The following is a 23,057-nucleotide window of genomic DNA, read 5'->3' on the forward strand; positions in this document are numbered from 1 at the left end:
GGTGTTCGAGACCAAGTGAGTTGGGAAGGGAGCATGTATTGTATTGCAGTCTTGAATACACTACCTCCTACAGGGACGCCTGCTGACTCTCCTCTTGATACTCTTCTGCAGGAGTAAATGCACAAGCCAGTATTCATCGTAGTGCAAAATGCTAACTGAAATAGTTGCAATACAAATCGCATTTGCGAGAGATTAAGCTATTGCCATTGTAATTGACAATGCCATTTATTTATCTGTTTTCAAAACCAACACATAAATAAAAAGTTTGTCATTCACAATGCCAATAGCTCAAACTTTTCCAAAGGCGAAACCGTTGCATTGTAAATGCTTGTTATTGTTGCCAAAAATTGTTGGAGGCCAGGAAAGAGGCAGCAAGTGCATTTAAAAACATAGTGTACTTGCAAACATGACTCCCTCACCTGAAGTCAGCAGCTGGTGCGGTCGCCCTGCCCTAGAGCCACCCTGCTCAATGGTCCTGTGACCTCAGTGACAGAGTCACTGTCACTCCATTGTGTGCTGCTTCATAGGCCTGCCTGCAAGACTGGAGGTGAACTTCAGAATGAATTGTGGCGGACAGACCTTCAAGGTTAACCCACATTTGCCACTGCTAGGGTCCACCTGCTGGTGCTAAGGCACCAGGGCTTTTAAGATATTGCGGGCCTTCTAAGGTCTAGTATGGGAATGTGCTCCCTCAGGGGGAGTGGTCTGGTGGACTGGTCATGAAGGCTGAACCTGGTTCCCCAGATCCAAATTCAGCAGCTCTGACCATAGTGCCACATCCTCTCCCCCACTGAACGCCATACTGCCCCACTGAGAGAAACTTGCACTGCACTGACCTGTTGTAAACACCTGGATGTGACTCAATTCAAATTACTCAGTAGACAAGAGCAATATGCTGCCTAAAAAAATTAACATCCTAGAAAAAGCAAACACTTAAAAGGAATGCAAGATTAAGTTAAGCATGTGAAATGTAAGCAGGAACATGGTTACCTTTTTCCTTTTACAACTCAATATTCAGAAATTAGTGAGTGATTTTGCCTGAAAAGTTAAGGTCATGACTACAGGGCCAAGAAGGGACCCGTTTCAATGCCCATTGATTATAGCCTTACAAAACGTAGGCAATATGGTTTAAAAAGACCACATTCGTAATTGCACAGCTGCTGTACACATCTTGTTTTCCAATTCACCCATCAAGCGGGTATTTCAGTACTTCCAGCGTTAGTGCATTTTCCCACCCAAACTTTTAAGGTCCCAAAAGCAAGACTTATTGGCTATACCAATGCTTGTTTGGGGTTTGTCCTAACACAGTCCCTGGCCGTGAGCCTATCGCTGGTCCATTCTTTGGCCCTGTTATTGGTTCTGAGATACTGTCTCTTCTCGTGTCACCGGTGATATGTTCCAGTCCTTGACAGAATCTAAGATTGCGCTTCGAGCCCTCGGCCTGTCCACGGTTCCCCCTCAATGGCTCACCAATTGCTTATGTTCCAGTTAGGAATAAAGAAGAGCCCTGTGACTGGCCCTATTCTTTGCTTGCCCAGACTTCTATCTGGGTGTACGGAGGCTGGGCTTGTGCCTTTTCTATCCCTATCCATCTGCCCCTTGCGTCTGTTCTCTTGCCTTGCTCAGAATGGTGCGAGCCTATTGATAGGGGGCACTCTCTGTAAACCATTACCAGAGATATATGGCTCTGAGAAATTGTGATCGGAGATACTGGTGAGGGAGGCAGGCATAAGCAGGCTAGGGATGGACGAGAGTAGGAAGTGTGGGTTGGGAGGAGGGATAGAGAGAACAGCACAGGATGAACAGAAAAAGATGAGACGGGTAGAAGAGCAAGGCGCAATGGAGGAAAGAGGGAGAGATTGTTGCGCTAATAGAGTGGTTAGAGGAAGATATGGAAGGCAAGAGTTGATTGCTGGAAATGAAAAGGGTAACATGGTGAGGAAATAAGGTAGAGTGACGGGGTGACAGAGGGATGCAGAAGGGAGAAAGGCAAAGGGAGTGGAGAGCGTGATTTGAAGACAGGGATAGGTATGCATGGGTAGTGGAGTGAGTGAAGGACAGAGAGGGTAGGCTTCACAGTTCAGCAGATAGTGACGGCTGGGGTACAGGAACTTCCTGAAAGAGGGAAAGGAGAGTGTCGAAGCCGGAGGGGGTGTGGTGTCTTCGGGGCGTGGCATGGTTCCTCACCGCGCTAATGATTCGGCACGCAGTCTTCACTCCAAGTTGTACACAGCAACGCACATCAGTTGCCACCAATGTGGATATGAGAATCCAATACACAGATGAGCAATGCTCTTAACATACAAAGACATCTTTCGGCATAAAGGTTGGTGAAGCCATTGGGGCAGGCGCGCAACTCCCATTGGCCTCAAAGGGCTTCAGCCCCTCCCCCCTCCCGTCGTGAGTGGCAGCCTGGGCTCAGACGGCTCCGGGCACAAACACAGCAGCACCCGAGCACTTCACAGGTCTTTAAAAGACCATGTGCATGTTAATGAGGCATTCGTGTTGTTTCACCCCTTCTAAGAGCCCCTGCAGCTCCACTCTGCCTACTGCCCAAAATTTCAGCTCCCCCCGAAATTTTTTCTTAGCCGCCCCCCCCGAAATGTGGCTCTAGTTGCACCTCTGCATTGGGGCCATATGCGAAAACACACACGGACAGCATCATTGTCATGACTGACACTGAGGAGAAATCACAGGGTTATAGAGCAAGTCATTTTCACTCAATAGCTAGTCAGATTTCCAGCCCCCCACATTCATACTGAATGTGGGACATATGGGATATAACCACGAACGTTTCAAAAAGTAAGGCAAGCACCCAGAGTGTCTACTGAAAATCAGGACTAATTTTGGGAAACACACTCTTGTGCCCGAAGATAAATTGGAAGGGGCAGTATGCCTGGGTGGGATACTGTTAACTTCCACCCAATTATAACCTTCACCTAGGTTTCCCAGGTGTGAGAACACCGGAACTGATTTTACTTGCCGGTAAAAATCACACGAGGGTTAGGCTGCCACTGCCAGCACAATCTGGCCTCGGCTCCTGGCCCCCGCCTGACCCTCCCCCACCCTCCTTTCATGTCACAGGGCACCAAGGATCGTTCACCACTGCCAGCATACAGGCACTGCTGTGTCCTTGCACCATCCCCACCTCAGCTTCTCAGCACAGTTGTCCCCCCCAACCCCCTCCCCTATCGTGTGTGTCGGCCCAGGCTGGCGTCCGTCTCATTGCAGCCGCACTTGAGTACTTAACAGGTCTTTAAAAGACCATTCACTTTTTTAACATGGCTTTGTTGTATGGGGGAACAAAGAGAGGGGGTGGGGGTAACTACCAGCCGCAAGAGACACCTTGTCTTCTACGGGCACGGAGGAAAAGACAGAGCCATTTTCCTTCTCTGCCCATTCCGCCCGTCCCCAAAAGCCGAGCGTTAACTATCGGCCTGGCCTTTCTGCAGTCCGGGACGCATGTTTAATAGAAGAAAGTAGGGGAACGGAGTCTATAAAATTCAAGAAGTAGGGGCACGCCGTGCCCTGCCGTTCCCGCCCACTTCAACCACTGGTCCCGACCCTTTCTGAACCTGGATGGTGTACAGGAAGCTTACTGTTATATTTACAAAAAACACAGTTTTTCGTAGCTAGGGGGGTGCGGTGGGGGCGGTCCGCCCCAGGCGGCACTATTTTGGGGCGGCCAGTGGTAGCTGCGTGGCACTAGTGGCCCGCCGAGCAGCCAGTACAGTACACCACAAGTGTTATTGTAAAGTGCAAGCGCACCTGCTTGCAAGCTAATGCTGCACTACCTAATTTAGTGGTGGTGGGGCGCCGCGCCGCACAGCGTACTGTGTATATGGGTCCCAGGGCCGTCAATCTTTGTAGCGAGCGTAAAGCGTTACCAATGACGGCCCTGGGTTCATTTTTGGCCTGCCCCGCGCTGCAGCATGGATATACAATATTGCGCACACCACCACTCACGCTTTCTTTAAGTGGAAGACTCTCGTGCAGGGCAATGCACGGAGCGTCATGCCTGCAGTATCCTTGACAGCACGTTAAAACACTTGGGGGAATGAGAATCCACCATTTAAGCTGTCAGAAGCTTGCTGGCCTTGATTGTGACATTTTGCAGGAGCTGCTCCAGAACTGACACCAGCATGTCCGCGCTGTGTAGAACCGTCTGACTCAGGCTGCTGCCCCTGGCCTGGGCCCCCCTTCCACGGACCTCTCGTGCTGCTCACCTTGAAAACAAAGCAGATTTCAAAGTCTAGTGAGGAGCACAAACGAAGTAAAGCTCCAGTGGAAGGCATACAGCTTACTGCAGAGGAAGCAGTGGCGGCGCAGGAAGAAAACGCCACCTTGGAGGAAGTCCATGAACAAGGTCAATCTATTACATGATTAGAATTGAAGTGCGAAAAACAATCTGTGGTATCTGTTTCCCCATCTTTTTATGGAATCATTTCCTGAATTAGAAGCATTGTACTTATTTTGCCAATATGCTACACTTAGAGGGAAAGCATAATAAACTTCCCATATTAACATTTCTAAGAGGATAGTGCCATACTGAGAGCTCCATGAGTTTTGCACATGCCGGTTTTGAGCTTTTCGCCAAACGTTAAGAAGTTTGGAATTTATCTTACTTTTTCCTAGCTTTAGTTCCAGAGTTTAGGAGACAAAAATGAAAAAGGCTGATTAGCGGTTTTCGTTTTTTTGAAGCGTTGATTTCCAAGTTCAGACTCTATCTACACTGTCCCTCAAAGATACGTCGTATTTTTCTTTTAGGTAACCTGGCCGGCCCGAGTGAAAAATGTGTGTAACAAATGTGATTTTGAAGTTGATTCGTGTTCCAATAGTGTAAGTTTCTACTTAAAAAAAAAACAGTAGGGATTGCATCACAGTGACGTCGTAGCTAAGGGGGCTCCCACCTTGCAAAGGTCTATGAGTATGTTCTAGCCACCCCATATTGTCAAAGTGAATGTGGGGCAGTTTCTTCAACTGCCACCACTTTGCCAAACGGGAGGTTGGGGGGAATTTTCTCCTCATTCTTGGTCAGGGGTGAGAGGCAGTTAAAATGAAGAGGATTGGGTATCTGGAAGACTTTGTGGCCCACCATATGCTCCAGGCCTCAGAGAAGTGAGGAAGATCACATCTCACCTACTTTTCAGTTCACAGTCTGAGCACTGGGAAAGCGGAGAACAGCCCATAGCTCTTTCAACATGCATATTGCAATTGTGTACTGAGCACTCAGTGAGCTGTGAACTGTTCACAGTTCTCTTTGTGCTCAGTTAAAAACTGTGAGCTGAGAATTGGGAGAGCAAATAGCAGCTGACAGCTCTCCGAGAGCTCAGTTCACATTTGATGTTATGCTATGGTTTATTAATACAAGCATGTACACCTTGGATTCTGGGCACTATAGAACAACATAATTGGAAAAAACAGTGTAATAAAAACAAGGAACATCATAAAGATTTATAGCTCAAAAAGACAAAATACAGATTACATACAAGAGTCTTAAGGTTAAGGCTTTTTAATGCACAATAGGGGAAGGTCATTCTCTAGCCAATGCAAATTAAAAGGCCCTCTCCCAAAAGGAAGGTATTTTATTCCTGAGGACATTCGGCAAACTTGTATTTGTAGCGTGCAAAGTATAGGGCTGTAATATTAAAGTGTATCCCTGTTACAAAGAGGAGAGAAAGAGTAGATAGAACCGTGTACAATCACTAGGGTCTTTTATGTAAATGTAAATCCAGAAATTGTATAGCACACGAATCACCCCCGAAGGGTTATCTCGGCGCTGGGGGCCATTGGGAAGATTAAGCAAGCTATTGCCCAGAGTCACATGGTGCTGGCCAGACCCCTGCCGCCGGAGCCAGGGATCGAACCGTGATCCCCAGCGTCCAGCGTCAGTCACCCTGGCCGCGGCGCCACACCTCTCACAAGAAGCCAGTGGAGGATCTCAAAATTAGTGTAACTTTTCCAGGAGTCTGAAAACGACACCTGGACAAGTTCAGCATATTTCTGTGTGGCCCAACCTCTTGGCAGGGTGGACGGCGTTCACCCTGTGAAAATTGTGGGTAGACGCACACAGCAAACTCCGCTCCGACCTTTGCTTTCACCTAAAGTGGAGTAGAGTGGTGCCTTAACGTAAACCCTGCCAATCCAACCCCGCTGCTCGCCGACCTTATTCCCCAGCCGGCCCCGCTACTGGCCAGGAGCGGCAATCTGAGGGATAGCCCCGGGCGCCAGAAGCTCTAGCTACGCCTCTGAAGGGACCGCCGCGCTGCTAGAGCCCTGGATTACCGGTATCTAGTGTATATATATATATATATATATATATATATATATATATATATATATATATATATATATATTGTTTGATCTAGTGCTCCGAGAAAGCCTTCTCCCTCAAAAAGCTTACCTCAGCTGGTTGCTGTTTTGAATGATAATGTGAAATTTACAAATATATGTGATATAGAAGACTGGTAGATATAATCTGGTGTGCATCTCTATGTTACACACACAGTTAGGAGGCAGTCGTAGGGGTGCACCGGATGGCAGGCACAGGGCGAAGGGACATAGGTAGCCGAGATAGGCTCCCATATTGTTCCCGGCGTGGCCTACCTCTAGCTCCTCTGTCTTACTCATTTCATGACACCTTCCCCCTCCCAGCCCCCTCTCGGCGTCTGCACACCACCCTCCCCCCCGGTCCCCACCCCTTCCGGACTGCAAGAACATGACCCAGGCTCCTCTTACATTACTTAACTGCAGGTAACAGAAGCTGGTTCCAGCCCAGTGGCTAGCTGACAAATTAACTCACTTTCCACACTGCCGATGCTGGGGCTGTGTTTTTTGTCTGTAGCATTCATGAATAACAGACACTGGCTTACGGAGAGGGAGGTGGAAGCCACAGGTGGGTGATCTCTTGTGGTGTCTATTGATTTATTGGTGTATTTGTGATACTTCAGACCTGCAGTGTGATGGTCGGGTGTTGGCTCAGCGAGACAGAGTTTGTCGCATCAAGGATGGACTGCTCCATGAGAAGGCACAGACACACAACCTTTCCTGTCTGCTGGTGTGTGGACTGAGAAGCCTGGTACAAGAATCCAGAGCCTCTCACCTCTAATTCTTTGCCTCCTACAAGATGACATGAAGGATGAATGGATGGGAAGCCCTGCTTTTCGCAAATGTCGGTCTGCAGACCCTCTTTCTGTGCCATTGGCCAACACCCTTTCCTGCCCCTTGTGTTTCTGCTTAGGTGGGTTGCCTCTTCTGAGGGTACTTTGTCGGTTCATGCAGCTGCCCCCTGCTGGTCTGTCCGATGCCAGGGTGCTGGTAGATATTTGACTGGACCTGCCCGCGTCTGGCTTCAAAGGCCTTCTCTAGGCTTCTCCCATCATCAGAAGCCCCGGGGTGCTGGTGGCCTACATCAAGCATTCCCTGTCCTCAGCGGCACCCACTTCATCTCCCAGGCCGTGGGTTATTGATGTATCTTAATGCATCCTCCTCAGCGTTCCAAGTCTCTGCCGCTGCGCCAGTGTGTGAGGTCACGTAGAATTTTGAAAGTGGTTTCGGATGAGTCTCAGTTGGAGATATGTGCTGACCAGCAAGGATGCTGCTCCTGGTGGGGCGTAGCTCAATCGCCAGGAGACCATGCTTTCTGACAGGCTACAAGTGCAGGACAGGGAACACCAAAATTGCCCACTTGGCCCTAATGCAGACAAGAGGCATGAGATTTTGGCAACTTCTATGCTAGGGACCCCACTGGTCATTGTCCTTGGTTGGAGAACAGGCCTCAGAATAAGGGATATGTAAGACACTGGAGGTGATCAGTCCAGACCCCACTGGTTCTTTCTGCAGCTCTGGATGTACTGGAGACGGCCTGTGAGATCTGGAAGACTTCCATCAAGGGAGGGACACATCCACGCACCAGGTAGCTCCAGCGAAAGGTAAACCCAGTGGTGCAGGCTCTGGTCGAAGATCAGCCCAGACTAGAGAAGGCCTTAAACATTTAAACAAGGGAAAGGAATGGGTTAGAGTGCCAGGTGCTGAATGGTTTGCATTGCCACTTTAGCATACTGACATCACGATGACACTGTAACTGGAATGTAAGTTTGTCCCTGAATGAGTGACAACTGAGCTGAGCCACTCTTTAACTTAGACACTGGCAGCCATTAAGGGGTTTAGCAGAGAATATAGGCACATTTTCCATGGATTCATGAATACTGAGATGGATCTCCTGAGGAAGAAGCTGGGTAGCTCTCCTGTCCTTCTGTTAGCTTGAGGGCTAATTTTGTCCTGCTGTCAGATGCCTCCTACAAGATGGCATGTCTTTTTGCTGGACATCTGTGGTCTGCCTGCCACTCCCACCTGCCTTGGAGATCGGGATCCCGCATGCCTTGATCTCCTGCCAGCGCTGCCAGTATTCGCTCACCTGCATCTCCTCTCTGCACCTTGCCTCTGATCCATAAAGGACACTGCAAGAACCTTTCTTTGAAGACCATTTGTGCCTGAAAGGGCCCAGGTGGTGGCAGGCCTGTCATCCTGGGATGGCTTCTTGCCATGAAGTCCAGTGCATTTGGCGGGATTACTGCATTCAGGCATGATTTTCTTTATTGGGCCAAATTGCCTTCTATCAGGATCCATGGAAATGCTTCCTCCGGAGAGAGTCTGTGCAGGTGTCAGGCCGACCATACTACCCTGGCTCCCAGCCGCGGTCCATGCAGGTAACAGCGGCAGGGCGGTTGGGCCGGATAAGGGGGAGGGGGGTATTTCGAGGGACGATGCTGAGAGAAAATGAAATAAATAAATACTTTTTCCTCCGCATCGTCCCTCAAAATCCCCCCTTACCCGGCTCCTTCAACCCACTGCTGTTACCTGCATGGACCACGGCTGCTAGCTCCACAACCTTCCCTGCAGAATTGCGGGCTTATTCACTCAGATAGGTATCAGGTTGGTTTCACATGCACCGACAACCATAGTGCAAACATGCACACTGTTCTGCTCACTGAAAAGGTCCACGACCTACAACCGTGCAACTGTCACCAACCACCCAGGACTTCATACCATCTATGTGGATCATCTCTGCACACAGAACTGGCAACAACACTGCCTTTGTGTTCCTAACCCACACTGGCACTGTGTTTAGTTAGTTGTGAGGTGACTAATCTTTTCTTTCCAGGTAAGGAAATGAACCTGAATCTATTCAAATGGTCTTGTGCTGTACTTGTTGTTGGTGCTAAGAATAGTTTTGCTATTGGTTTTGCCCAAGCGGGGATTGTGTGCCATGCCCAGGCCTAGCCTCATCTGTCTGACTGTTTTGATGTGCCAGGCCAGGCACACTCATACGATTAACACATCAGGGTAGAGAGGAGACTCTGTACACAATCAACTGGAGCCATTTATAAAACGCACATTATTCCAAAACCAAATTCGTGGCACCTTTTGATCAGTAGGTTCACTGTCAGTAGTCTACGGAAACACTTCACCCCCAGCAATGCCCCTATGACTACAAGACTGAAAGCACTGACAAAAGGGCATTAGGCTACAAAGCCTTTTACCTCTTGTGATAGCTGGATTGGGGCCTTGACAGAGATATTCATAGCCTGTCGCTTCTAGGAAAGCATGGCTTTGACGCAGCAGCGGCTCCTTCGCTATGGCGGAGGAGCGTTGGCCCCCCTGCCCACTGAGGCAAATGAAAAATAAAATGATGATCATTTTATTTTTCGTCATGTGGCCCAGTCTTGGGGGGCGGGTCCACAGCACTGCAGCAGGGGGAGGAGTAGTGCTGGGTACTGCTATCAGTGCGCATGCCGGTTTGGCCGACCGTCTTAGGAAAGGCAAACCGTCATGCGCACTAATAGCCCTTCAACCCAGCAGTGTTGCTGGGTGGAGAGACCAGCAGGCACAGGCTCCCAGCTCAAAATGGAGTGCAAAACAAGCCCACTCCACCCAATCCCGACACTGCTCTCATGGGTATGAGACCAGCCTCTGGATTGGCCGTTGGGGAGTCTGAGAGCTACTGTGCCCAGAGGGGCAGAAGAGCGGAGAGCAGAAGTTTTTTAAATGCATTGTTTGTGTTGTTACAGGCCCCCTGCACTGCTCACCACATTTCCCCGACACCAGCTGCTACTGCTTTGAAGATAGCACAAGGATAGAAATTCTGTTTCTTCCAATGCTGATGAGAGAGCTTCAACCACATAGGTGCGATGGCTACAGAGATTGACACAAAGGTACACGGGGCTAGGTTTAGAGTTTTGCTTCCCCAATTCCTACCTTTCATAATGGTAGATTTACTTTCTCTGCAAGACATTGGGAAAAGACAGCATATCTAAGGTTCTTTCATAGGAAGAAATCTGTCATATTGAGGGTTTTCTTTAAACAACACTGTATTGCAAGACACAGACAGCCCATTCTGTTCTCAGAAACTGGCTACCATTCCAATTAACTTTTTGCTGCACCACTGCCTTTCGGCCAGTTCTGGGCTGTACAACTAACATACAAATACAGTTGCAGAGGTACAGATCTAGAGGGTTTTAACCCGCCATAGTTTATCAGGCTGATTCAGAAAAGGGGGTGGTGATGAACAGAGTGCCTGAATTAAGCAGACCACTCTTAACCAGTCCAAAGATCAGGGCTTGATCCATCACCGTTTTTTAGCTCACTGCACCATCCCAGCTCAGAACTTGCTATATGCAAATTAGTCTGTTCCTGTCCCAGTGCATGATGGGAACAAGGCAAACCAAACTACCAAGCCAATTCTTGTACTGGGAAGGAAACAAGCTTCCGGGGACCGGTTTCTGCCATTTCAGGCGTCGTCGGCCCGGCTTGCTTGAATCCTGATGGTGAAATGAGCAAGGGACTCACATCTGAGTATACCCTTCCACGCTTATGGTGGACAAAATGATTCAGAAAAGGGGGTGGTGATGAACAGAGTGCCTGAATTAAGCAGACCACTCTTACCCAGTCCAAAGATCAGGGCTTGATCCATCACCGTTTTTTAGCTCACTGCACCATCCCAGCTGAGAACTTGGCTATATGCAAATTAGTCTGTTCCTGTCCCAGTGCATGATGAGAACAAGGCAAACCAAACTACCAAGCCAATTCTTGTACTGGGAAGGAAACAAGCTTCCGGGGACCGGTTTCTGCCATTTCAGGCGTCGTCGGCCCGGCTTGCTTGAATCCTGATGGTGCAATGAGCAAGGGACTCACATCTGAGTATACCCTTCCACGCTTATGGTGGACAAAATGATTCAGAAAAGGGGGTGGTGATGAACAGAGTGCCTGAATTAAGCAGACCACTCTTACCCAGTCCAAAGATCCGGGCTTGATCCATCACCGTTTTTTAGCTCACTGCACCATCCCAGCTCAGAACTTGGCTATATGCAAATTAGTCTGTTCCTGTCCCAGTGCATGATGGGAACAAGGCAAACCAAACTACCAAGCCAATTCTTGTACTGGGAAGGAAACAAGCTTTCGGGGACCGGTTTCTGCCATTTCAGGCGTCGTCGGCCCGGCTTGCTTGAATCCTGATGGTGCAATGAGCAAGGGACTCACATCTGAGTATACCCTTCCACGCTTATGGTGGACAAAATGATTCAGAAAAGGGGGTGGTGATGAACAGAGTGCCTGAATTAAGCAGACCACTCTTACCCAGTCCAAAGATCAGGGCTTGATCCATCACCGTTTTTTTAGCTCACTGCACCATCCCAGCTCAGAACTTGGCTATATGCAAATTAGTCTGTTCCTGTCCCAGTGCATGATGGGAACAAGGCAAACCAAACTACCAAGCCAATTCTTGTACTGGGAAGGAAACAAGCTTCCGGGGACCGGTTTCTGCCATTTCAGGCGTCGTCGGCCCGGCTTGCTTGAATCCTGATGGTGCAATGAGCAAGGGACTCACATCTGAGTATACCCTTCCACGCTTATGGTGGACAAAATGATTCAGAAAAGGGGGTGGTGATGAACAGAGTGCCTGAATTAAGCAGACCACTCTTACCCAGTCCAAAGATCAGGGCTTGATCCATCACCGTTTTTTTAGCTCACTGCACCATCCCAGCTCAGAACTTGGCTATATGCAAATTCGTCTGTTCCTGTCCCAGTGCATGATGGGAACAAGGCAAACCAAACTACCAAGCCAATTCTTGTACTGGGAAGGAAACAAGCTTCCGGGGACCGGTTTCTGCCATTTCAGGCGTCGTCGGCCCGGCTTGCTTGAATCCTGATGGTGCAATGAGCAAGGGACTCACATCTGAGTATACCCTTCCACGCTTATGGTGGACAAAATGATTCAGAAAAGGGGGTGGTCTGCTTAATTCAGACACTCTGTTCATCACCACCCCCTTTTCTGAATCGTTTTTGGCCACTATAGGTGTGGCAGGGTATACTCAGACATGAGTCCCTTGCTCACTGCTCCATCAGGATTCAAGCAAGCCGGGCCGACGAGGCTGAAATGCCAGAAACCGGTCCCCGGTAGCTTGTCTCCTTTCTGGTGAAGAATTGGCTTGGTAGTTTGGTCTGCCCTGTTCCCATGATGCACTGGGCCAGGGACAGACTAATTTGCATATAGCCAGGTTCTGAGCTGGGATGGGGCAGTGAGCTAAATAACGGTGATGGATCAAGCCCTGATCTTTGGACTGGGTAAGAGTGGTCTGCTTAATTCAGACACTCTGTTCATCACCACCCCCTTTTCTGAATCATAGTTTATCAGGCGTCTAATCAAGGAATCCAGGTTGACAAAAACATGACAGAGCAGATAAGCAATTTTAAAATATTGATGAGAAACCATGAGCTTTTGAAGAAGTACAGAAACTGCTCAACAAGAATCAGATGAAATAATTTTAAGGCCTGTAAAATTTGTACACTAGCTTTAATCGAGTCAACAATGTTTCCGTCCCTCTGAGGTTTTTGCTGAAAAAGGGACAACATTGTATCAGCACACAAAGACAATTGGGCATTTTTAAAGCTTAAGGGTTGTATTTGTAAGGCTTTTGCATTCAGTAAAGAGTGTAATCTCAGGTGATGCACGTTCTGAAGGTTCAAGACTTGTATTTAGTCTAATAAAAGCGGGCAAGGAAGCAACGTTGGGGTGTGCATCACGAGTGTTATTTATCTCTGGCCAAACCCAAATGCTCTACAATACAGTAGGAAGCATTAGCATGCTTATGGAGTGTTGAACACAGCAAAATATGGACTAATCATAAACTAGTTCTGTCTTTTGTTTTATAGCAATTGAACTGAGTAAGCTTCTGAGTGTTTGCTTTGAATCCTTATATGGTTATATGAATAAAATTGGTCAGTTGCGTTTATCCACAAAACCTCAAATTTAGGGGAGACAGTCTCTCTAGACTGTCAAAATACATGGATAGTTCAACTGAGCAAGATTCTGCTGAAGAGTATGTTTCGGCAACCATCAAAGACGCTATTTCTGATGTAAGTTGCATCACCAGTGAACAGTTTGGTTAGCAGCTATGGAGCAAGATAGAGTGTTAAAATTAAAGAATTAGTCAGAAATGGCTGGCAGGAGGACTCAGGGAGGTACGAAATAGCTCAAAAGGGGGATATTATCATGCAAGGGAATTGCGCCATTCCACCAATTTTGGTACAAGTACAAAAATATACAACTGGCACTAAGAACAAAGCCTTTAAAACACATTTTGGTGGTCATACATGGACGCTCAGATGTCAGGTTTTGTGCAAAATTGTACACCGTGTCCTCACTGAGATAAAGTGTTGCAATTGTTTACCACTAAATTTCCTGGAGACTCATTGGGACAAGATAGGTATATATGAACACAAAGGGAGACCCAAGGAGCTATATAAAGGTCCAGTGTCCGTGCTCCCAAAGCAATATCTCAACAACAAAAAGGACACTGTACCTAGACGTAAGATGCAAAAAGTCATCTGGAACGTCAGGGTGCAAAAAGTCACCCATTCAGTCTAAAGTAAAGGAAAAAAGGGGTACAAGAGAGGAAGAAAAGACTAGGTGTGAGAAGAGACAATATTGTCCATAGTAGCCCTCACACACCCAAAGGATGTCATGCTTCATCATCGGGCCATTTTGCTCCACGTAGGGCCGGCGCTGCAATTCCCTACGGGCCCCATATAGGGACACTTTGGCGGAGATCTTTTTAGGACAGCCGGATGGTGCATGCGGGTGTGCGGGGTATAGTTGATAGAGGGAAAGTGCGTGCCAAGTGAAAGTAAGAATAGTAAAAAGGTACATATGCAACAGTTTGTCATATAGGTGTACCTATAGCTGTGATGGCTTGTTTTTGCAGGTATGTTAACCCCAAAGTGTCATCGTCGACATGTTTCACGCCTTAATCGCCAAGGTGGTCGTTGGCGTTTCATCAGGACCAAAAAGCTTAAAGCAGCATGTGCACGTGAAATGTATAAAAACCCTCTTGATTTGACATGGCGGGCAAAGAGGTTTCAAAAGGTTAGGTCAGGAGGCAGATCATTTGGGGTGGCAGCAGCTAAATTGTGGAACAGTCTTCCCTGGGAAATCAGGCAAATCAGTGAGATCATTCCTTTCAGGAAAAGTGTGAAAACCTGGCTGTTTCCTAAATCTTAGTGGCCGGTTTCCTGCTTTCCTCTCTCTCTCCCCCCCTTGAGCTACTTTTTCAGCACCAGGATGCCTGCTAGGTGATAGCGCGCTTTACAAATCAAATAAATAAATAAATAAATGCAGGCACCCTTGCACCAAGACCTAAAAAGGCACTCCCTGACACCCAGCTGGTTTCAGGGATCTACAGGTGGCACACGGGAAGCAAGGTCTGAGAGTAATAGATCATCACACAGGACCAAACTTTGATGGAAAGTAGGCCTTGGCAATTGCAGAGCAGACTCCATCACAAGAAAACCCAACCAGTTTATTAGTGGGCCACAAAGGAGAGAAACAGCCAATGAAATGACATGCAGCATCAGGATGCAAATCAACTTTATCGCTCTTTTTATTACATTTACAACAAGTTGTGTGTGGCCTCTATGCCACACTTAGAGGATCTGAATAGCCAAGGGGCTTACTAAACAGTGACAATAATTCATACAGTGTATATGGTACGTAGAGGGTGAACTTTACATACCTTCGGTTAAATGAATAATGGACTAGTGTCCACCTTAGTGACCTGTAGTCATTGTTATGTGAGTAACCATAGGTTTAATAATTCATAAACTTCACCCATTCCAATGACGCTCTGGGGGATATTCTCAAGAACGTGTGATAACCATCGCAAAATTAACTTAACGCAACTATCAACATCGCAGTCTATTGCGGAAAAATAACGCCTTGTCGTTACTCACCCTGTTAATGTTGTGGCAGGTCCTCTCGAGCTGTGTCCGGACTCCCACCTCCTTGCTACGTCTCCACACTGATGACTGTGGTCTTGGTTTCCTCCAGCTCCTCCTGTGGCACAGTACTCCCACCTCCTGTCGCCGTTGCTGCCTTCCTGTTGGCAGTGGGTTTGTCCTTGGTTTGGTTTTCACATCATGCCAGCACCTCTTGGCCTCCTCCATTGCCCTCCTCGACACTCCGACTGCATTCACTGTAGTCCAATTGTGGGTCAGTTTATGGTAGTGTTCTGTCACCTTCGTGACGCTGATCTGGCCTAATCACAGGCTTGAATCGTCCAAGGGACCGTTGTGTCCTCGGAGATTCACCCAGCCCGCTGCCATTACAAGCCCGGGATTATAATAGACTTGTATATGTGTCCCATGTTAAGAGGGGAATACCTCCACAAAGCAGGACTTTTGAATTTATTTACTCTGGATATTAACCTAAATAAGGTAACAGGGTGGACTGGGCCGGATAAGGAGTCCTGAAGAAGACCGGCGTGACCCTCGAATGTGGGCACAGGGTAACTCGATTGAAACATGTTGACTTTAGCAGCCCTGTGGGGGGCTGATGTGAATCCTTAATTCTCATAGATATACCCACCCCTTTCTATTTTTAATCCTGTCCATGGGACTCCGGAATAAAATAATGTATAGAGTACCCATGAGGCAGTTTTAACATCACTTCCACTGCACTTGTCCTTATCACGTTTTTGCAGTCAGGGTTGGTAACACTTTGTACTCACCTTCTGTATATGAACGTTTTGTTTGTCTGTATTGTTTTATGTTACCCCCTTCCCTATTCTCCACCCTGTGCGTGGCCCGATGATGAAGCATGTCACACACAATTTTGTGTGTGAGTGAGGGCAACTTTTACAAACACTGTGCGTGTCCCTGTATGCTTTGTCTTTATCCTTGTTCCTCTCTACCCCTCTTAGTGTGTTTAGGTTATTTTTGGAGGGTTGGGGTAGTGGAGTAGAATACCCTCTCCCCCTTATTTTTGTGTGAGATACACCTGCATCATCTTCATCATCATCGTCCCAGGCCTCCCACACTGCCTGAGGTGATATTGCTGCGTGAGCTCTCCACAGCACATAACCAAAACAGAAATGGACGATGACTCGTGGTGCACTGAGTTAGTGGCACCTGGAGTGCTGAGCAAGGATCAGTCAGATGATGGCATCCATGACAGGTGTGAGCAACTCTGTTAGTCTGCCAGTACGACCGTTTCGACACTGGCAGTTGGCGGTTGGAGGTGGTCCTAGCGGTGGTGGTGTGTGCCACCTGCGGTGATGCGATGTCCGGGCCGGTCAGGACTCGATTTGATGTGTGAGCCGTGGTGGACTGCAGTTGATGCCAGAGGCAGCGGACAACGCAGGGCCACAAAGACATGGCATTGATGACCCAAGGCCATCGTCTCAGAGGACATCCAATATCTCAGAAGAGAGAATCATGCAAACTGCCTGGGTGGTTGGCGTCGACGTTGGTGGAGATTCCCGGGAGGTCCACTGTTGCCTGCACATTGATGGAACATGTGTGCTTTCTGTTGCAGTTATTGTGTTCAGTGTTGCCAGGAGGCACAAGTAGGACATGTGTGCAGTCAATTGCCCCCTCACACATGCGGGAAGCCAGCTATGGCGTAGACATCTTGCTTGGTCCCCAGCTGTTCCTGCGCAGTGTGGGGGGTAGTATAGATAGTGGGGTATCAAGCTGATGTTGTCTCCCACGACCGTTGTGTGGAATTTGTATTGCGCTGGCTGTGAAACTCCTCCGACTCTGGCAGTTGTTGGTTGGAGGGTACCAGTGGCCCACATGTGCAGCACAGCCAGCAGCTTTGTCTGCGGAGGGATGTTGGTTGTCCGCTGTGTTGGTACCATCAGCCTGTGGGCGATGGTGGTCAGGATGCGGAGGATGGTTGTTCCTTTGAGCCTGTAGCGGGCAATGGCATTCTCTGGTGTTGGGGCTGTGAGGTTGGGGTGTTTTCTGGGGGTTGCTGTCTTTGCCTGCGCTGCCTGAGTGTTGGTCCGGGGGGGCCGTGGTGATCCGGGGGGCTGGGGGTGTGGTCCTGGGGGTGGTGGCGGTGGGTGTTGTTGCCCACTTGGGTGTCCGGCCTGCATGCTCAGTGGCTCCATGGCATCTGTTGCCCTTCAGGTGTGGCTCTGGCCTTGGCTCCCTTTTCTGTTGCAAGCTTTGGTTCGACTTTACACTAGGTCAGAGCAGGTATTAATTTCCTGCTGCTAACGCGCCTTATTGCCTGGTTTTGGATCTTATTGCCGATCTGCCTGGGTGTCGAGAATGTTGCAGAGTGGTGTTGTCACAGCTTTTTTGCAAGGGAACGCCTACTCTGCATATCATTATCGATAGTTGCCAGGTTCATCTGTGGCGATGTTTTTTGCGCCTGCTATCGCTGGTAAAATGGTGATATGGGCTGTTAGCACCAGCTTGTGAATGGGGAGATAAAATTATCATGACTTTGGCTGCGATAAAGTTCTGATAACTCTGATAGCTCCTTGAGAATATGCCCCTAAAGGAGCAGACTCTCGGATACAACTGAGAAGCATAGTTGTCAGTCACCAAATAAACCAAAGGCTTGGAAGCGATCGCATGGCTTTCACCTCTGTGGTCAGTGGCCCCGGCCCCTCAGAGAGGACTCCTGGAGGAGAATTATCCTTACTGATCCTTGTTCTGGGGAGAAAGTTGAAACCCCCCTACTGGCAACATCATCCACAGTTATGCTGAGCACATGGAAGAGAAAAGAGGGATGGTGTATGTACTGATGGTTCAGTGCGGTAAATAGCTGTTCGATTTCTCTGGTCAGAGTCCCAGATGGCATCATACTCTCGACTCTCTCTTACATAACTCACTTTGACATTGTTCATCCATCCAGTTTTGTTCAGTGTGAAGAACAGATGATTAGATCGGGTTAACACATTTATAGAGCACGGCTACCAACGTGTAAAAAGGTGCTCAGGTGCCCTACACAGAAGTTACAAGTTCATGCAGAAATATCTTTCCACATTATGGTACCTACCTATGAGGGGCCAATGGAAAAATTCACCCTCAAGCTCTGTCGCATCACAGCAAAAAATGTAATTAAAAAAATGTGGTTCATTTAAGCTATTCGTGTGGCCAGCAACTGAGGCCTGTGCTGAATTGCAAGACTCAAAGGGACCGCAACAGTGGCTGTTGAACAGGTTAGTGACAGCGTGGGATACCTGGCTGAAAAGATTCTGTAGACTCAGCTCTCTCCAGCGTGTCTGATCAGAGCCACGGCTTTCAAGGTACCCTTGCCAATAACCTCAGCATTTCTTTGGACTCAGCTTGTGGCAAGTTCACAAAACATACAGTCAAAACATCCCCTGGGTAAGGTTGTGTGAAGAAAGACTGGCCCGCTGAGGCTTAGCTGTACATAATCATTAGAGCTGCTGATCGTTTCACGATTCTTTCTGAATGAGGGTGTACACTGTTGTGAATAATGTATAACGATGGACCCTTCTTAATGCCAGCACCTGACTACCTTTCTCCCCGAAATAATAAATGGCCCTTAAATGACTAAAGGGAATTGTGTGCACACTGGCTGGCACCCATCGTTACTGTGCCTATTTAGAATCCAATAGACGGCCAAACTGGCTCATGCCCTCTACTAAGGGTTTCTATACATGCAGTGACTGCAATATGTGTGCATTAGGGAGAAACAGAACCAGGGAATTCTGCTTCAACACCAAGAAAAACTATACAATAGATTTCCTGATCAATTGCAACACCAAATATGTGGTTTACATATTGGGGTGTGACTGCAACATAATTTATGTCGGCAGTACCAAGAGAGCCCTTAAGATCCGCATCCAGGAACACGTGCGTGCAAGACGAAATGGGGATATGAGACACCCTATGACCTTCCATATGCAGCAATGCCATAAAGACACAGATAACATGTGGTTCATAGGCATTGATCACCAACCCATCCACCCAAGAGGAGGAGATAGGGAACTTGCACTGAGACAACGAGAGGCGGGTTGGATATGTAGACTACGTTGCATAGAACTCGGTCACAATACCGAGGATGAGCTACATCACTTTCTTAATTAGTTTAACCCCCTCTGTATCATATCTTTTTCTCGAGATCCCTTGAATTGTTTACTGGGCTATTGAGTCTCCATCTTTAAGTCAAACAATTTAGGACCACTCCGTAGGGAGCTACCACACAAAATCTCTTGAAAACACAACCATAAGGGTACAAGCAAAGATTTTCCTTTTTTAGAAAATCTGTGCATAGCACAGTTCAACAATAATATGCTGACATGATTTTAATTGCTTTAGTAATAGACATCAAGTGACCAAGAATAAATTCCAACATATAGGAATACTCATGTAGGCAACTGCTTACGTGTTAGTGTGGACAATCTTGTCAGGATTTCTACTTACACCCCTGTCCCGTTATTTAAGGGGCAAATATGGCTCTGGGCAGATCACGTTTATCTTTGTGACTGCCTTGTATAGATCATGTAATCACCTCCGTTTGGCATCTTTTTATGTAAATATGTCGACTCAATAACTTGTTATCACGTCTTCAAAAGCTCTGCTTGAAGAAGTGGATCTAGATAGGTACTCATTTCCCATACATGTCTCTACGTTGTTATACATATTTTTGAGAATTTTCGTTTTAGTTTTATTCTCTCCACATTTTCGGCAATTCCGATAATTTCTTGGAGGGTCCTTACTCAATACGCCTTTTAGATCTAAGAACCATATTACCCCGATACATGGCCCTCGACACAGATTTCCTATGAAGCAGTAGATACAGGGACATAGTCTAAGATGGCCGCCGTTTTCTCCTTGACTTGCCATAGTCCATATACGGCATTCTCCGGCTTGTTTTCATATGGTCCTTCAATATATAAACTCTGCTCGTGACCTCTTCATGCTCCTTTTGTTATGCTAACACATAAAATTAAGGGAGCAGGAGATGGCCTCGCTCGCTTTGTGTTTTACACTATTATATCGGTTCGAAATACGATGAATGTTATTTCATCACAATCGGATACTGACAATTCCGTTTATCAAATGAGTTGCTAGAATAATTGAATAATAGATTATCAAATGCCAGGAGTGGTGGTTTGTCGAATTCATGGACTAGGGGATTAGAAAGTACAGGGGAACCTAGCTTTTTAACACATTACAAGATGGCCGCCGCTTCTTTCGCGTGAGCCAATAGCGCAATGCCTGTACTTATCGCTTTGAATTCTGGCGCGATAATCTCAGGTGTAATTGTTCAAATCCAATTAACACCTGTATAAAAGGACATGCTCGATTCAGCATGTTCGAACGCAGCGTCCTTGCGGGTGTTTCGGCGGGACGAAGGCTTTGTGGATGGGCGCCGGCTGTTTTAATACGAACGGTAAGACTGCCGGTCAAAACCTTTACTCGTTGTTGGACCCGTTTTATGCTCATCTTTTTTGGTCAGCAGCTGTTTTAATAATGGTCCTAGGCTTATTTCTCTCTAGACCAGACTATGATTGGGCAATTCTATTACCCAAAACCAAGGGAAGATTTACCAAACTTGAGGAGCCTTAGACTTTATCTTTTCTTAAAACTAGATTGACCCTCAGTTTTTATTCTTTATAGATTCCATGGCTGGACTGGAGTATATTTTAGAAGTCAAAATGGGGCAGCCATCTCAATAGTGCGCCCACACCCCAACTAAGTGACAGATCGATTTCCAGTACTGCACCATAGAAAATGTCTTTAAATCTCCCACATAGGAAATAAACTAGCTGTCTATTTCAGCAAGGCTTGGTCATGCAAGTTATGGGTATAGACACACTAAAGGGCACTCAATATAGATCCATGGTCCCTTAAGTTTTCGCTATACTAACAACAAGTACCCTATCTGTTTATTCTTTACTTGGCAGGCCTACTGTAATGCAGTGCCCACATCCTCTTCCCAGGGACTGACAGGACCTTTTGTCCCTTGGCACTCCGATAAATACTACAGGTAAACATTTTTGTTGAAAAAGCTATTTCCCCTCCTATCCTCAGTCTAAACTATTCCACCCACTAATGTAAATCATTTTATATATTTTATATGTCTTTCAGAACGTGAAAATGAGCCATACACATATTAAGTTGTGAGATCAACCTTTGCCAATATTTAGGAACCCTGCAAATCCTTGTCCCCATTGAGTTATAAAGTATATAGTAAGTTGTCTCAATTCATTGGCCGCACTTTTAAGCGTCAGGGCTCCCTAGTCTCTCCGTCACCTTGTAAGTTATTGAATCTGATCTCGTCTCTCCTTTCCTTTTATTCTTGGAGGTTCAACCCTGTCTGTTTCAAACTGGATGAAAAAATAATAAATATATATACCAGCTTGCACAATGGGATATTGAGTCTGGGAAGACGTTCTCCGGACCCTGTGTTTTCTGCACATTTCGCTCTAAAAGGGACAGACCACATCTATAAAAGGTAACTATGTTAACTACTGGTTGTCTATGGAATGAAGGGTTTCAATAATTGCCTCCCCTCTATCCAGTCTCCCTTCCTCCTTCAAAACAGTCAAGTCCATTCTTTGGGCAGTTCTCAATAATAGTACACTTTGGAAACACCTTCGGGCTAATCCCTCATACCACACTGTGTTTTACTCCTGGTCCGACTCTTGTTGTGCCCCAACATCTTAGCCTCTTGTTCTCTTTGTCTTGAGAATCCCTTACACACAAAAAAGTAGGTTTAGCAGATATAGCTTGGGCTATGTTAGCGCATTGTTAATGAATTTCTAGCGATATACTTAGTATCCATTTGGTTTCCTTCCTTTGTATAAAATGTTCAGTGTCTGATTTAGGAATCATTCCTTTATAATGTAAATAATGTATATATAAATGATTGTATATATCCCCCCATGTACATATAGACCCTTGTCCATCATATTTTCTTTGGGCCTATTTTGTACAAGCTCCAATGTCTATTTTTTAACAATTTTAAATTGTTTGTAATTGTCCATGTTGTTTGTTAACCTATGTATGTACTAGAGTAACTGATTGCCTGTATGTTTTTACCGACAGCCCTGAAGAAGTCCCAGCTTGGGACGAAACGCGTCGGCTGTACGTTGTATTGAAAAATTGAAAATAAAGATTACTTGAAGATTATCAACATCTCTGTGGAGAAAAAAATTCCTTTTTTTTCTCATCAATGTCATTTGAATCCATTTCTTGTTCTTTGTGGTGCACCTTTGCGGTTGTTTGAACTGTTGTGAATAATGTGTTAGCCTGTGTGAATGAATGAAAAAATCACGTTATTTAAATGAGACTATTCACAATTTTCTACAGGGTTGAAAATGTTGGATCACTCGCAGCAAGGTTGTTTCCACCTCAGCGATATGAACAATAGCTCAGGAGTCCATCTTGCCTTGAAAATGTCCTTCAAAGGCCAGTTGTTTGCTTAAAGCGGGAGCGTTAAACACAGTGGCGGCTCGTGCAGGTAAGCGCAGTGGGGTGGGGGGTGGAAGTGATAAACGACGGAATAGAGAAAATAAAATAAATAAATACAACCACGTACCTTGCGCTCGCCGCATTGATGCCCCAACCCCTGCCTCGTCCCACTGCGATTACCTGCATGGGCTGCGACAAGTAAAAGATGGCCCGCAGCCCTCGTGTTGCAGAGGCACCCGGGCTCCTGATCATGGAGAAGTGCCCCTCAGCTCTTTCGGGAATGAGGATGTGCGGGGCTGTGTCTCCTACATGTCGCTGTC

General features: G+C 46.9%; 1 long non-coding RNA gene across 1 annotated transcript; it reads left to right on the forward strand.

The window, feature by feature from the left end:
* Positions 1-4,041: 4,041 nt before the first annotated feature.
* Positions 4,042-21,760, forward strand: LOC144824824 (uncharacterized). Its single transcript, XR_013609138.1, has 3 exons — positions 4,042-4,366; positions 21,228-21,310; positions 21,629-21,760. It is a non-coding gene; the product is annotated as an uncharacterized LOC144824824 (long non-coding RNA).
* Positions 21,761-23,057: the final 1,297 nt, after the last annotated feature.

The sequence above is a fragment of the Lissotriton helveticus genome, chromosome 3_1, assembly GCF_964261635.1.
Source record: "Lissotriton helveticus chromosome 3_1, aLisHel1.1, whole genome shotgun sequence".
Lineage (NCBI taxonomy): Eukaryota > Metazoa > Chordata > Amphibia > Caudata > Salamandridae > Lissotriton > Lissotriton helveticus.